General features: G+C 42.3%; 1 non-coding gene across 1 annotated transcript; it reads right to left on the bottom strand.

The window, feature by feature from the left end:
* Positions 1 to 2,360: 2,360 nt before the first annotated feature.
* On the bottom strand, positions 2,361 to 2,521 carry LOC119266128. Its single transcript, XR_005131870.1, has one exon. It is a non-coding gene; the product is annotated as a U1 spliceosomal RNA (small nuclear RNA).
* Positions 2,522 to 17,783: the final 15,262 nt, after the last annotated feature.

Below are 17,783 nucleotides of genomic sequence, written 5' to 3'. Positions count from 1 at the left end.
AGGGATAGAGTATGTCTGTGTATTTATATAGACGAGTGTATGTATGTATATATGAGCGTCTGCACCTGTAATGTGTATAAAAAATGATTTGAAGCGGCTGACAAGTGGGCCTGTGTCGCTGATGATGTGGCCATATGATGAATTGCCACTAAAATATGGTAGGTCTAATTTCCTAAGAACATTCACGTTGTTGTTATTTTTAGTCTAAAGTTGCTTCTAAGCTACCTGTTCTAACTGCTAAAAAAATTGACACGAAAATTTGACATACCAACGACCGTGGCAAGGTGATGCCGAAATTGCCAACATCTAGTTCACGTCCATAGGTGGCATAGATCATGTGACACAACCAATAACAACAATAGAAAAAGGAACGATGTCTAGGAGATTGGTGACATCTAGACCAATATATGGGTGCTAAAAAACATCACCGATCACAACATAGGATTGTATAGTTGATGTAGATTAAATGGCAAATTTTGACCTTCAAGATGCATTATTCGAGATTTTCTTCATTTGAATAGATTTTTCCGTGCCGATGCAATCCTGGTCGCATGTGGATTCGACCAAGGAAGCTCTGATGCGTTGCTGATGATAACAGCGGCTAGATGCTCCGAGATGACGACGGTGACATCAGGTTCCTGTGGCGGCTGAGGGCAATGGCCATATGCCTGAGAAAGAAGTATATGAGGAATACGAGGAAAGGCGTGTTTACCGTTGTATTGTATTTTAGGAGGAGGTTAGGGTGGCCTATTCGTGTTCATGTATTACTTCACAAAAGATTGTTGCCCCATACTGCATACTGTAATGGAACTTTCCAACGTACCAGTGAGCGTCCAAGCAAACGATTGATTGATCACACGTGGAGGCCCGTGCACTCGGACGACCGTTGAGCCATTTGGCCGAGTCTTCCTCAATGGTCACGTATGTTCCTATCGGCGTGTAGGTCGCTCTCTAGCAACTCGAAGGTTCTAGAATGCTTCCTTGATCTGGTTTTCTTCTTATTTTTCTTCGTTATTTTTTTTTATTTTTCATTGTTTCTATATTTCTTATTTTTTCCCTTTTTTATTTTCACATTTTGCTCCATTTACTTATTTTTTATTTTCTTTTTTCAAGTTCATTTTTTATTTTTTTTATTTTTTTATTTGTATTTTTTGCAAACATCGTTTTCCAATTCAAAAACTTTTTTCAGGTCCTGATCATTTTTTAAAATCATGAACATAATTTGAATTCACGAATATTATTTATGAAACCATGAACAATTTCAAATTCACAAACATTTTTTCAATTATTGCGAACATTGTTTTTGAAACTTCTGAACATTGTTATGAATCGCCGAAATTTCTTTTGAGTCAATGAAGATTTTTCGAATGGATTCAATTTTTATAAAACTTGTGAAATTTTTATTTAAATTGGCGAATATTCTTAGAATAGCTGGAATTTTTTAATGATTATTTTTTTGAAATTCATGAATAGTTTTTGTTTCATGATTTTTTTGAAATGCATGAACCTTTTTAAATTGACAATAATTTTATTTCCATGAATATTGTTTTAAAAATTCATGAACATGCTTTGAATTTGTGATTTATTTTTCAAATTCACGAACATTTTTCATTATCATGAAAATTATTTTTAATCCACGAATTTTTTTTCTAAAACAATTTTCAAAATTCACATTTTCTTTGGAAATTTTGATTTTTCTTCTAAATTATTTTTAGGACTAAAAAATTAAAACAGAAAAAAAGCCTGAGAAAAAAATAGGGGGCGTCCTTCCTCGCTTATGTGCTGGCCCAATAGGCGCGCAGGTGGGACGGAGTCAATACCTTGAAGTTCTTCTTTTGTGTAACAGTTGTATCATTGGTTAGGTGGTTGTTGTGGTGAATCTCTAGCCAATAAACCAAAGATTGATTCCTGGAGTCCGCTCTTTTTTTTGTCAGGTTTGAACGGACTAAAACTGACACGTACGAAAAAGAACAATTGGATGAAAAAAGATGGAGAAACAATTCGTCCTTTAATATTAGGTAGAGATTTGGATAATCTATCTTGGAAGGGAGCACTTTGATGAAATAATTCACATGTTAGTTCTGGCGTTGTCTGTACTGGTGATATTGCACTTTATCATTTTGTCAGCTATAAACTTAACTGAAATACATCAAGAATAAATGGTAAGTAAGGAAATCTGAACAGAATGTTGGTAATCAAGCTTGCAGTGCTCAACATTTCAAGGGAGCTAAGACTAACATTCAAATTTTCAATTAAGAATAACTAAAGATAAAATATATATTAGCAAAATGACAATGTAGACCTCGACTCTTCATTTTTATTTTTAAAATAATTCAAATTTAAAATTTAGATTAAATTTGGCAAGGACCGCACGAACGGGTACCCCCTCTACCACAAATTATGACATCCACTCTCCCACTTGGGAAGATGGTAAGCTAGCGCATCCACCAAATACAATGTGGACCACTAGCCTTGGCCACGACTCTCCTTGATCAGCCGTCAACCCCGTCCAGGTAAGTATCTTTCAAGGTTGCACCCCGCCTTGCTTATATAGCTGGCTCTCCCGCTCCAACCTTCTCAGCAAGCGATGTGGTAGTAAACAACGTGGTGATCTGTGTTTAATGTGCTGCTCTCTGTGGGCTTGGTGGACGAAGTCTGCAGAGCGTGGGCTCCCGTGTTAACACCGTTCGGGCCAAAACGTGGGCCGGAAGCAGCCCTAGAATGCGATACAGAGGCTTTCAGGCAAGCTATGATGGGCCCGGCAAACCCTATTCGGCGCCTTTAGCGCCGGTTATAGGCGTTTTTGCAAAGTGGCGCATACCCCCACTCCGCGCTGGGCCGGCCCATCTGCCTTTTTTTCCTTCTGTTTTTGCTGTTTCCCAGCGGGAACAAAAAATGCAGCTGAGCTGACAGTCGAACCGGCGACCTCCTGCGTAGAACCAGGACGCACTAGCCATCCCGCCACCATTCGTTAGGTGACTACTTGCATCTCTTCCTTCTATTCTTCCTTCTACTTTTATTTTTTTTACCTTTTTTTCTTCCTTGTTCGATGTTTTTTTTCTTAAATATCGATAAGCTTCTTAATAAATTCGATAATACTTTTTCAAAATTGCTGAACTTTTTTCAAATTCGATGACATTTTCAAGTTTGATGAACTTTTCTTCAATTTTGATGAACTTTTTCTAAACTCGATGAACTTTTTAAAAAATTGGTGAACTTTTTTCAAACTCGATGAACTTTTCTTGAAATTTGATGAACTTTTTTCAAACTCTGTGAACTTTTCTAAACTCGATGAACTTTTTGAAAAATTGGTGAACTTTTTTCAAACTCGATAAACTTTTCTAGAAATTTGATGAACTTTTTCCAAACTCTGTGAACTTTTTTTAAAAAAATATGAACTTTTATTCAAATTTGATGAACTTTTTTCAATCCCGGTGAACTGTTTTTCAAAATCGATGAACCTTTTTTAAAGTTTGTGAACTTTTCTGAAAAAATGATGATATTTTCGAAATCGACGAACCCTTTCAAATTCACGATTTATTCTAAATAATTTAAAAAATTAAGTGTTATAATAGAGGGTATTATGCAATAAATAGCTCGAACACAGTTACTCTTATAGGGTTGGTGCTTCATGTTGGTCAAAAGTGTCCAGTTTCTCTAGTGGTTAGCGGGTTTGAGACTCTGCTTGAGTAGCGCGAGTTCGATTCCTGGTAACTAGATCGGCAACGCGCCTCGGCGCGAGGGTGCCAGTCCAATCGATATGGCCAAGCAGTGGAAGGTCAAAACTGCATTATGCATTAGTAGAAAGGCAAGTTTAACACATGTACAGGACAACTTAATCAGGATGGAATAAAAAAAGTTCAATGATCAAACCTCTGATATAACTCTTTTCCGATTAACATCTGATATTACTCTATATCTCAGGATAGAAATATATCTGATATTACTCAAAGAGTAGGTGTTGGTAGATACTCACAACAGTAATCACCCTGTAAAATATCTAAAAATGGCCCTATCTACATGCCATCAGCGCATTTGTTATAAAATGTGACATGAAATACCTAAGCAAGGTTTGGTATGATAGAAACCAAAAGCAGGCCATAGCAGTATTAGTCTCAGATAACTTGTTTACACTGTTTTTCATACTGCATAATAGTAAACTATATGGTTGACTGTTAGATATATAACTTTGTCCACACGCCTTCATCCGATTTGCTTGATATATAACTTTGTCCACACTCCTTCATTTGATTTGCTTGCATGTTTCAACGCATGGATCTGCTAAAGGACATGTCATGTTAGGCAAACTATTCAAATAGTGCGTCTCATGGACAGCGAGGAACTAATTTGGTCTGTATGAAAGAGAATCACTTTGGATAATATTAAGTGATCTGGATACAAAGTAGCCTCTTTAACATAAAAGAATATAAAAAATGAAATTAAATTTATTTTATCTTAGTATTCCACAGCCTACTATACATAGATATCCTTCAAGATTTTCTTTAGGCACAAAACTTGATTACACTATGATCTCATCTTATTATGTGCCTAATTATTTAACACTGACAAACATGATTGATCTAGTAAAGGTGCACAATTTCAGCCAAGATTAATATTGCAAGGTAATTGTCTCGGCACCAAAGCAGTTTTTTAGCACAAAGCTCTGATACAAAAAGGGAAAGGGATAATCACAAGTGCACATCCTTCTATCTAAGGTCACATACAACAACAATTTGAACATGTACTATTAGGAAATTAAAACCTCTCTTCAGTGTATATTTACTTAGAAAGATTCTCTCTAAAATAAACCAACATCATTTATCAAGTATTTATTTAGAAAGATTTTCTCTAAAATAAGCCAACATCATTCATCAAGGCCACCCAGTTCGGCGGTAAAACCAGAGGAGAGAAAGAGGAAAAAAGGACACATATATTTATTATATTTATAATCTGTACATATATACTGAGAAGAAACAAGAGCTCCGAGTTGAGGTTCTTCTTCTCTGCACCCGCCCGCCCGCACAACAAATAAAATCATTATTTTCACTATGATCTCACAAGGAAACATGAAAAACCATCAGGTACCAGCAAATAAATAAAAGAGATCTCCCTGACCAAGCCCACACTCTCACTCTCTCCCATAACTTATAAGAAGCCAACCCAATAGTAGCCATGCAGTTGAAACTTTAGAACAACAAGCAAACACCATGATGATGCACACAATCAGGGAGGGAACCAAGCCTACCAAATCGAAACACATCGGGGTATTCAAGGTTGCCAAATAGGAATTAGAACGATTGCTTGCAATGGATCATCCAGTTATTTTCAATTATTCATGAGTGGAACCATAATGGTAGCAATACCGAAATAGTATTCATCCTGATCATCATCCCATTTGTTAGAAATTAACCTAATCATAGCAAAGAGTGGAGGAATCTAAAACTGTAATCTAAACAGAACTACTATGCAAGTTAAACCAGTCGAAGAATCGGGTCTGGCTAAGGAGAAGAACAAATAGGTTGCTGACAGTTGCAAAGGCTGGCCAGACTGGGTGTCATGCATAGCGCAATGTCTCCTCCCAGTGAATGCAATGACCGGATGTAATCAACATGACATAAAAATCAAAAAAGGGTGATACTAAAAATTGTTGTCGCCTTTGCCATACCCACGCAATCAGTGCTAAATCGTAATTGTAATCATACCACATCCTATCTACTTCGAAGTTGTAATGCAAACAGAGGTTGTAGAAAACAAAACCTATACGAGTAAAAAGGAATGATACAGGATCGGGATTACAGCAAGTTGTTCATATAAAAAGCAACACATCCCACAAGTCTAAATATCATTGGTAATAATTAGGGCAAGTCATTTACAAAGAAAGGGACCGAAAACCAAGTAGCACACTACAAAAGGCAGCTGGAGAGTATAGTACCGAAAGCAAGGCATACAAAAGACTACAAAAGGGAAGTGACAAAATGAGATAGCAGCCTTGATAAGTACACAAAATAAGAATCAATGGTGTAGCTCATCATGGCAAGTGATACTGCTGGAAGCATAGTTCCAATCATTGATAAGCAATGTTTTGCCAATGGAAATAAACAAAGGAAACAACAAACATTTGTTTACCAAGATGGCTAACAGAAATACTCAAATGTGTGCATCTTTCTCCGGTAGAAAAGCATAGTGACAGTCATTGTGTTATGCGAGTACATCCTCCTCCGGTAAATAGCTCTAGGAATTCCAAGATAATATCAAGAATTATTCTGCCAAAAATTCTCACGACAGTATGGTAAACATGAGTGTTTGGAAATGGTATAGAGAAAACATAAATATGTGATTGATAAATGAGCAGCAAAGGAACATACAGGCACACAGGCCAACATAAAGATGCAAAAATAACATTATTGGAAACAATAAAAATGAGAAGCAATCGACGGTCAGTTTTAAGGTACGAGGTACAATTTTTTATTTCAAACAAAACCGGTCAATGAACACACATTTTTTTGTTGTATGGCCAGTGTAAGAATACATAGACTAAATTGGTGAGTCTATGGTTACTCAACCAAGCATGTGCCGAGTCTCACCTTCTGATAAGATTGTTTTTTTTTTGCGAATAACTACGTGAATAAGGTAGACCTGAGATTTCACTATCCATGTATATATGATGTGTCGAGGCACCACACAGAGGCAAAGCGTTATTTTGGTTTACGAAACCACAACTGTATGGGCAACGACGACTCATAACACACTGAGAAAATGGTAAAATAAAATAAAAAGACATAAACCAAGGAACTAAGTATTTTGTTTCTTTTTCCTATCTTTAATAAAATCGATAGAGCTCCTGCCATGCTCGTCAATAAAAAATAAATAAGAGGCACAGATTCACATATTTATATATTGTTTTATTTCATTTTCCCATACATAACATCCAGACTATGTGTACACAAGTCATATATATGTAGCTAGCAAGTAATCCGTTAGATTAGCTTGCATGAACAAGGAGTTAACTGAAACGTATCACTTATCACAAGAGCTAGCCAGTAGTTTGCATGCTACTAACCTCACGGTTGACCAACCTGCACTGTATGGACTCCTTCACGCTTCTGCATCCAATGGGTTCTCTCCCCGGCGCTCCTTTGTTGGCGGAACAACAGACATACAATAAGAAACTAACATACAAAGTAAATGGAGTAACAAAAATTATCTTATAAACTTTAACCTAATAGGGGAACCGATCACATTGAAAATACAGATAGAGAAACATATTTTTTTAGATCTGTCAGACCTGAAGCTTGTATTAGCAAGTTATTGGACCTACTATCAAATAAAAGAATAATATTTACAAAAATATTACAGCTACTACCCTCATAGCACGAAAAGGAATCTGATCACAAATCACGGACTCATGTGAACCCACAAATTTGTCACCTACAAAAATACTATATGATTTACACAATTTACCTATGGAGAGAATGAAACTATATAAATCCATCAAGTAAGAAAGGTATCAACTACATAGCCTAAGAATATATATAGAGAGAGAGCTTCAAAGTGTCTTGTTCTTCGCAGTGATATTAATCAATGTACAAAATGAACCCTGAAGCGGAACCAAGACATACCAAGGTTCAGTAGCACAATGATGGAATTTTTTCTCCAAAGCACTCGTGTACAGTATGATCTCGTGGTACACCTCGTAAGGGAAGCTGCTTACATTGTTGTAGAAAGGTGATCTTGAGCAGAGTTGGTCAGCTCTGCTCCTCCTCTCCTGCCAATCCTATGGAAGCTCACTAGAGATATTAAAATCTGAACCCTACAAACAAACAAATACATGTTTGTATCATGAAAAAAATCCATATACGACTGTGTCATCTTTTAAACAACATTACACCTAAGGAGCTAGCAATATGTTTGTATCAAATCAGCTATTTCCATCACAATGGAAAGATTAAAGAGAGGAGAGGGGCATAGTAGAATGAAATATGTATTACATAAATGGAGTGTAGCTCACCTTGTTGCTACAGGTTGGCATTGCTTGGGGAGGCAGTAGCTGCAGGCTTTGAGAAGGATGTTGGGTATAGGATTCTCCCGCCGCAGTAGCTTGTGGGAGACGCAATGTGCAGACCGAGATCTCCTCGCCCTCTCCCTCTCAGCTTCCTCCTCCTCCTGCCTTCTCTGTTTGCCAAAGAAAAAGAATACACCTTACCAAATTCAGAAAATGACACCGAGAATAGATGCAGAGGGAAGTACAGGGAACTCAATAATTCCTAGAAGAAAAAAAGAAAAGTAATGTGTAATCTGACTTTAGATTAACAGCCTATGTGGGCTATTTGGCTGACTAATTATAACCACATGTCACTAAAACTACATGCCAAGACGGGAGAGGACAAATGGTTACCTTGGCGGGATCAAGCTGTGGGACCTAGAAGTAGTGGTGTCTTGGGTTCGACCAGGCGAGGTTGGCGAGCTGCAGGCCAGAAGACGTGATGGCCGATGGCTACCGCCAAATGTGTGTAGCGACGCAAACTAAATATAGTGTATCATTGTATAGCTCATGCACCAAGGCATCAAAATTATAAGAAAAGTTTGCACAACAATCAAGCATTGCAAATACTTGGTATTTTACATTAGGGGTGCAGTCCAAACAATGGTTCATACCAACGCATCTATACAACAGAAGGAACCACAGGCAAGCCAAATCAGGTATGAAAATAGTAGATAGCAAAGCAACATGAGAATAGTAGCCGACTATATTGGCATACCTTTAATTCTCAAAGAGTTGATTGGTTCATAACAATGGTTCCAGGAGAAAACTGCAAATAGAAAAAATAAAAGATATTCTTTCAAACGCCCAATGGTTTGAGCAGGATATGGTAGTATAATTGTAGCAGCAGCATTTAATAATTGTAATGCATGTTCTGAACTTCTCTCTAGCCTACACATGTAGTCTAATTGTAGTAGCAGAGTCTAATAAATCTTATTAGCATATGATGCTCTTTAGTCCAGGATATAATGAGCTATATGTACTGCTCTGATTCACAACCAATAGCAATATCATGGTCCAGTATGCTTGTCATTAAGCGATAAATGGACAGAAAGAAAGGGGATTCATGTACTTCTACAGCTCATTCCCTCCCTTCTCCCGCTTGTTCTCCATTTCCTCCTGCTCATGGAGAATCAGACGCCGCCCCACCTCTAGCAGCCAGCAATGCCACCCCATCCCGGAGCAGCCGGCAGTGCTGTCCCCTCCCCAAGAAGCCCCCATTGGCCCCTTACCAAGCTGTCGCCGACGCCGCCCCAGTAGACACACCTCCACTCCTGTGATGAAGTTTCTCTTAAATGTTATTTTCCATGGAAGTGAACATATAATTCCTCGGATAGAGAGATATGATGAGATTCTCGAAGAACACAGTGATAGAAGCACCAAACTCACCACTAAATATGCCAGTTCAGCATGCACAAAAAAAAGAATGATAACCTCGGAAGGACAAAAAAACAGGCCAATAAACTTGGGATAGAAAAAACAGGTCAACTAACTTGGAAGGAGACCTATCATGATGCAGGCATAAATGTCTCTCAGTAGTGAAGTCTTGTTGCTATTTTATATGATAACAACACATAACCTATCAAATTTCCTTATCGGTAAATGTCTGTTTTTATAGTTAATTTTGAACTCAGCTCGGTCAAAACAGATATTGCATTTGTTACTCCTTTTGTAACAGCTTAATTGGTGGCAGAAATTACAAGTAATCATGTCAAAGCCTCTACACCATCTTTGTCACCCAAGAAAATGCATATATCCAAAAGTACATAAAAGTAACCATATGTAGAATACATGTTTACCTTCTCCAAAGTCTGACCTTAACTTTTACTGATTGTCACTTTCCTGTAGTGTGAAGGGCCATTTGGAAACAGACGAATTGAGCATTATCCATGGTAATTGGCACACATACACACGTTGTTCTTCGTTATTTCTTGTCGCAATCTCTGTATATATGGAGTTATAAAGCACAAATTGCCAGCTCTATTTGTCATAATCCATAGCATAGATCAATATGAAGAAAAAATGGAAGAAAAGATGCAGTAACCTGAATAGCTCAGTGAGCATTTGACAACTGAAGAATATAAGATATGCCAGGGATCTCCATCTTGTCAACTCCATGGAGAAAAGCATGCGTCATCAGCACGCACAAAAAAAACATAGAAGACAAAATGCCTTCTTGAACCATGTTTTATCAATAGACAAACTTCTGGTGGTAACCAAATGGCAGCAAATTTTCATAATTCAAATAGTTGTTATGCCTAAATGAACAAAGTTCAACACTATTACAAGCTTGTCGAGAAGAGTGCAAGGCAAATCGATGCAAAACTATATGTAAAAAGAAGGTGGCAACAAAACAAATTAACCCCAAATGCTTACTTAGCAAGGAAATAAGTTACAAAGCTAACAAAACATGCATCCTTCAAAGTTCACTTACATTTAGTCTGGTGCATGATCCACAAAATGCAGTGGTGACAGATAGAATTGGGGAAAGCTTCAGAACAAACCAAAGAAAACAAAAGGAAAAGCCCGCTCAATGGCTTAGATTTATGGAAGATGGCTATAAACACTGGAGCATAAATAACCCTAAGCAACACCTTTAGATATACAAGTAAAAAAGGGTCTAGGGTTCATTGCATAGTGGGCTTAGATTCACCTTTCCTCGATCATATAACCTACCCCCATCATCTCTTATCACCAGATCAATCTGTTTATACAGTGGAGCTGCCCTGGTTATCACTCAACAAGAATGACCATCCAAGGACAACAACAAGTATCACATGATCAAAAAGGATTCTTGAGACAAGAGGGAGGATCCAACCTGATACACACAGGTGCCATGATTTCTCAAATGCACACTTATTTCAGCCACGATTAATCATCATCGCCCTAGCATGAACGCCACTGATCAATCTAGCAAATCCAGGAGCATAGCTATAGGACCAGGGCATCCACATGTAAAACAGAGCATCACATGAGCTCCCTGTGATAGCACCTAAACATGAACAGCAGCCTGGAAACCCTAAAATGGCATGGATCCACAACTATAGAGCTCAAGTAGGAACCGATGCATGAGTAGGACATAGAGCATCAACCAGACGAGTGCCACATCAATATAGCCATGGCCATGTCCCATACAGTAGCCGAAATAGAGGAGCAGGAGGAAGATGGACCTCACCGAGAGAGGTTGTAGCCGAGGCAGTACTCAGTGCGTGCCGGGGTTGCGCCTGAACGCCATCCAACCGGCGAGGAACCGCGTCGGAGTTGTGCCTTGCACCGTCCCGCCGACGAGCACGAATGCATCAAACAACCTATGTAAAAAAGGCATCGTTGTTTACCAGAACAATTATTTAGGAATTACTATTTAGCACAAAATATACACACATCCAGCAGCACCATGAATTCAGTTGTAGAAAGATACCACAGGCAAGACACAACCATCCAAGAAATGAAATATGCAGCACCAGCACTGATTTATCCAACAAAAGCATAGGATAACACAAGCAGCAGCACGACAAGAATCAGTGTTATCTCTCTAGGGGTGCACGTGCTATAGCTGCTACTCTGCCTCTATTTTCAGCGAACGGAGCTTTGATCTTTTATGTCCATGCCTAACACAAATGAACATGGAGAAATTGCACTTGTTGGATGAACCAAGGATTTTCTTGCCGTGGCCTATCAGGGTCTTCTAGTTTTCTTAATGTCACAAATGCCACGAAAAGCATTTCCAGTCTAACAGAGTTATTTTAACGTGGCACTACTTCATGGCCATTTTTACTTAGTTCACCTTACATGTTATTAAGATGACACCCCAAGTGCACAATTATTAAAATGGAAAAATTATAGCATCAAGTGGCAACTTTGGGCACAAAAGTATACTGTCAAAGTGATAATACTTGCAGTGTAGGGAGTAGCAGAAACACACCTTGCTTCTCCGGGATGCCATGGACACAGGAGCAACAGCCTAAAAAGTTTGGGGACACCATGATCTTGTCCAGCTCCGCGACGATGGCAACCTGCAAGCCAAGACGATGGGAGGAGGAGTGGTCAGAGAGAGAGAGAGAGAGAGATGAGGATGAAGGAGGGGAGGGGGTGAAATCACCGGACATAGCCGCCGATGTTGGAGCCAACAACCGAAACCTAGCCCTGGTAGCAGCCGGCTCCACGGCGCATGTGGCCGGCGCGTCGAGCCGCTACAGCACGGCCTTAGCAGCGCCGCACTGCTCCCCGCAGCCGATCCTTCCTCCGATGCTGCTCGTCGGCATCGCCGAAGGCCTGCTGCTGCGTCACCTTGGCCTGCTACTGCTGCTCTCCGCCGCCGCCGCCGTCATGCTCCTCGTCCTTCCTCCTCTGCTGCTCGTCGTCGTTGGGGTGGGGGGGCGCTCTGTTGTGGCGGATCTGGCCGCCGACGGTGCCGTTCGAGGCGGTGGGTGGCGGCGGCGGCGATGTGGGTGGGAGGAAAGGAGGCGTGCAGGAGAGGAGGGGAGGGGAGAGGAGGCGCGCGGGAGGGGAGAGGAGGCGACGACGAGGCGGGAGGAGCTGGGCGCGGGGCGGAGGCGCGAGCGAGGGAGGAGGGAGGGAGGGAGGCGGCTGCGGGAGGGAGGGAGAGAGGAGGAGGCGGCTAGGTCTCTGGACAGGAGCGCCCCCCTTTTATACCCCCACCACGCAAAATAACCAAAATGCCCCGGTGGGGGCATGGTATTTACATTTTGCTGCCACTACTATTCATTCTAGCAGTGTCAATCCCAGATCCAACGGCCCAGACTTCTCCAGATCTCAATCGGACGGACGAAAACGCATCAAGGGAACCGATCCAACGGCCCAGAATCACTGAGCTCTGAGGAGGCTTGTACATCCATCCTTCTCTTATTTCTGGATGGCATCTTTTTTGCGGGTCTTTTTGTGCTACAGGTTTGTTCGACACTGCTTTCACGGGCCGGCCCAACAGGGCGCTGTAGCGTGCGCCAGGGAGCGGTTCGGGCGCAACACGCACCGAACAAGAGCTCTCGACGGGCCCGACTATACTTTACATGCTGCGAGTGTACGCACGATCACCCTGATGAAGCACGGGCAGGCCCAGCAACCCTTGACATGGGCGACCCGCCCGACCTGGGGGACGGCGGGGAGGGGGAGAATAGAGGAAGGAGAGGGGGCAACCATGGCAGGGGGAGGAGCAGGAGTGGGAGTGTGCCGGTCCAGAACCAAATTTGGAAGATTACTTCGAAGGTCTGAAATTACATGGGGAGGAGGAGGAAGATCTGGACCTGTCAGGTGAAGTGGATGATCTGATAAAGGATGTCCAATGGTTGGGACTGTTTCGAGTTCACACTACGAAGCCCTTTAGTCACGCCGCTTTGCTTAACCAGATGAGGAATGCCTGGTCTTCTGCACAAGGGGTTACTTTTAACATAAAGGGGCCGAATCTTTTCTTGGTTCAGTGCCATTGTCTGGGAGATTGGAAACGTGTAATGGAGGGTGGTCCATGGGTATTCAAAGGAGCCCCGATAGTTATACAAGAATATGATGGCTTCACAAACATCACAGACTATGCGTTGAACATGATTCCTGTCTGGGCTAGAATAAAGGGGATCCCAGATGGGCTCACAAGGAAGAGAGAGCTAGCAGAGAAAGTGGCAGGAAAGGTTGGGGAGCCACCTTTCAAGGTGATTGTTAATGAGGGAAAGATTAACCCAACAAACACATTGAGAGCTAGAGTTTACATTGACGTGCACAAGCCCATTGTTCGTTTTGTTCCAATAACATTGAAGGAGAGAAAGAAGTATCCGGTGTACTATGAGAAATTACCGGATTTGTGCTTCTTTTGTGGGAGACTTGGTCATGTTGTGGAAGAATGTGGGGATGGAATGCATGATCCATGCGAGTGCGAGTGGGGAGACTGGTTATTGTGGAGTTCAGAATCAGCGAGTTATGATGCAGGCAGTCAATCCTTTGGCAGCCGAGGAGGTTTGGGGCGGGGCGGTAGAGGCAGCTCGGGAGGTGGGGGAGATAGAGGTCGAGGAGGATGGGGGAGGGGGAGTAGAGGAGGTAGGTTCGGCAGCAGGGAGGGCGTAGGAAAAGGGACAACAGCGATGCCTCGACAGGATGGTAGTAGTGAAGTCCTCACTGTAGAAAGTGATGAGAGAGACAAAATAAAGGCTCGCAAGAGGCTAGTTAGCCCAGATGGCCAGATGAATGTAAGAGGGCAGGTAATTCCGGACCTCGCTGGGAAGGTAGCCAAGACAGTCTTGATGATTGAGAATGGAGGTACTACAAGCTCACAAGACGGTGCAACGGCAAGTACGCCTGGTAAAGTACCTATCGTTAAGAGGAGAAGGCAGGGTGAGGGTGAGGAGGTGTTGGAAATGGAGTACACAGCTGAGGCGGCCTCCCACTGGGAGGACCGCCATATACAATGAGAACCTTATTTTGGAACTGGCGCGGGATCGGCGACCCTGCGACGGTTCGCGAGCTCCGGGAGCTCATTGTGGAATGTGCACCGTCGGTGGTATGTATTGTAGAGACACAATTGTAGAAACAAAGGGTGGAAGGTCTGGTGGCAACGTTAGGTTTTGAAGGTGGTTTTGCTGTTGCTAGTAGCGGAAGGAGTGGAGGCATTGGCTTGTTCTGGAGGCATGGTCTGAATCTGCGGGTGAAGAATTACTCACGGTACCATATTGATGCATGGGTGGCAGAGGAAGGGAAGGAAGATTGGAGGCTTACATGTTTCTATGGGGAGGCCAACCGGAGCCTCAGGCAGAACACGTGGGACACAATGACACGACTAAGAAGTGAATCAACGCTTCCATGGGTATGCATTGGTGACTTTAATGAAGTTCTAAGGCGAGAGGAGCAGATGGGTCCTAATGAAAGAGATGTCTCACAAATGACAGGGTTCAAGGAGGCAGTTGATCTATGTGGTCTGAATGATCTGGGATATATCGGCCTGGACTAGACCTTTGAAAAGAGAGTTGTTGGAGGGAATTTCTGTAGAGTGCGGCTGGACAGGGCGCTGGCCACGGTGAGGTGGAGCGCTAGATTCCCTTTTGCGACACTCCGACACTTGGTTGCTGCTAAGTCTGACCACTCCCCTATTGTTTTGATTAACGAGCAGGCACCAGAGAATAGAAGGATCGGTGTGGGGAAGCTCTTCCGCTATGAGAAATGTGGGAACAACATGCTAAGTTTTTCCCCCTGCTAGAGGAGGCATGGAGGGCAAACGGGGCGTGCGGAACAGCGGGAGGATTCAGTGAAAAACTAGGTAATATGGCGAAGGCACTAGCTGACTGGGGAGTGAGAGAGTTTGGCCATGTCCGAAATAAGTTGAGAAGCTTAAAATCTGAACTTCTTGGAATGAGATCAGTGGAGGGGCGGGTTGGCCCATCAGAACAGGAGAGAAGGATTGAGGAGAAAATAGTGGAGTTGAACTTGAGAGAAGAAATCATGTGGCGCCAAAGATCACGAATCCAATGGCTTGCTGAAGGTGACGGTAATACAAAATTCTTTCATCAGAAGGCCACAAATAGAAGAAGAAAGAACCGCATCTCGCAACTGTTGAGAGATGACGGTACACTGTGTACTGATGAAATGGAGATTGGCTCCATGCCACGGACTTCTACAAAAATCTGTACGATTCAGAACCCACTGTGGGGATGGAGGAGGTTCTTTCTCACATCCCCAGGAAAGTTGATGATGAGATGAACTGAATGCTTAATGTTGAGTACACAGAGAAGGAAGTAAAAGAGGCACTTTTTCAGATGTATCCAACAAAGGCTCCGGGTCCGGATGGGTTCCCTGCTCACTTTTTCCAGCGGAACTAGGGACTTTGTGGTGATGAAGTTTCCAGGGTGGTGTTGCGGGTTTTGAATGGGGAAGAGTCTCCGGAGGTTATCAACAGGACGTTCATCGTTTTGATTCCTAAGGTAGTGAATCCAACCTCTCTCACACAATTTCGGCCTATTAGTTTGTGCAATGTGATCTACAAGATCATCTCAAAAGTGCATTCAAACCGGTTGAAACGAGTCTTACCGGATATTATTTCTCATGAGTAATCCGCTTTCGTACCTGGGAGGCTGATAACAGATAACATTATTGCCGCATATGAATGCTTGCACTTTATGAAGAGGTCAAGAAGTAAGAAGAATGCCTTTTGCGCACTAAAACTTGATATGATGAAGGCTTATGACCGTGTTGAATGGTCCTACCTTAAGGCTGTGATGCTAAAGATGGGGTTTAACCAAGGCTGGGTGCAGAAAATCATGGACTGTGTTTCCACAATCTCATTTTCAGTTCTTGTGAATGGGGTGAAAATGGAGGAGTTTAGACCCACCAGAGGCATACGACAAGGAGATCCAATCTCTCCGTATTTATTTCTCTTAGCTGTGGAAGGCCTTTCTTGTCTGTTAAGAGCAAGAAGTATTGATGAAAATGTGCGAGGGGTGGTAGTGGCTCCCAATGCTCCCCCGGTTAATCATTTTCTCTTTGCGGACGATTGTTTGTTACTGTTCAAAGCAAACAGTGAGGCGGCCATAAAAATCTGCCAGACTATTGATGAGTATTGTGCAGCTTCAGGCCAAAAGGTGAATCTGGCGAAGTCTAGTATTTTTTTCGGAAAGGGCTGTACAAATGATATGAGAGAAGGAATTAAAAATATTTTAGGTGTGCCGAATGAATCTTTAGCGGAACGGTACCTTGGGCTACCGTCAGATGTTGGCAAGTCGAAGAATGGTGCTTTTAAGTATATCAAGGACAGAGTGTGGGCTAAGGTACAAGGTTGGATCGAGAACTGTTTGGCAGCAGCTGGAAAGGAAGTCTTGATAAAATCAGTAGCGCAATCGATACCAAACTTCTCTATGTCCTGTTTTCTTCTGCCAAGAGGTCTCTGTCAGCACATTGACAAACTGCTTCGCCAATTTTTTGGGGGAAGTAGAAGTGGAGTGAGGAAGACGGCATGGGTTTCATGGGAAACCTTAACCATGCCAAAATACTTGGGAGGGCTGGGCTTTCGAGATACACAATTGTTTAATGTCTCGATGCTTGCAAAACAATCGTGGCGGCTGTTACAAAATTCTGATTCGTTAAGTGCCAAGCTGTTGAAGGCAGCTTATTATCCAGACAGTGACATTCTCGATGCTCCCCTGGGACCTCACCCATCCCAGGTTTGGAGAGCAATTTTTGCTGGAACTGAAGTGTTAAAGCAAGGAATTGTTAGAAGAATTGGTAATGGACTGCAAACTAGCATATGGAACCAGAACTGGATTCCGAGAGACCATATGTTGCGTGCGCTACACCCACGAAGTCAAAACCCACTTGAGAGAGTTAGTGAACTTATTAATCCTGCTGAGAGGCAATGGGACAGAGCGGTTCTGCGTGAGCAGCTGCAGGAGCCGGATGTCAAGGCTATTCTGAACATCCCTTTGAGTTCGATCAGTATGGACGATTCGTGGGCGTGGCATTACGAAAGGTCAGGCCAATTCACAGTTAGATCAGCCTACAGATTGCTCATGGAGACAAAGTGTAGAAGGGAGGATTGGCTGTTGGAGAGGCCGGGATCCTCAAACATTGGTGAGAAAATGAGGCAATGGTCGAGCTTGTAGAAGATGAAGATTCCGGGAAAGCTAAAAATATTTGCTTGGCGCCTCGCTAGGAACTCGATCCCTACTGAATCGGTTCGCAGCCATAGGAAGATGACGGAATCTAATTTGTGCCCTGTTTGCAGCTCTGCTCCGGACACTTGGAGACATGCACT

The sequence above is a fragment of the Triticum dicoccoides genome, chromosome 2B, assembly GCF_002162155.2.
Source record: "Triticum dicoccoides isolate Atlit2015 ecotype Zavitan chromosome 2B, WEW_v2.0, whole genome shotgun sequence".
Taxonomy (NCBI): domain Eukaryota; kingdom Viridiplantae; phylum Streptophyta; class Magnoliopsida; order Poales; family Poaceae; genus Triticum; species Triticum dicoccoides.
Note: the sequence above shows the minus strand (reverse complement) of the source record. Positions and strands in the feature narration are given on the sequence as shown.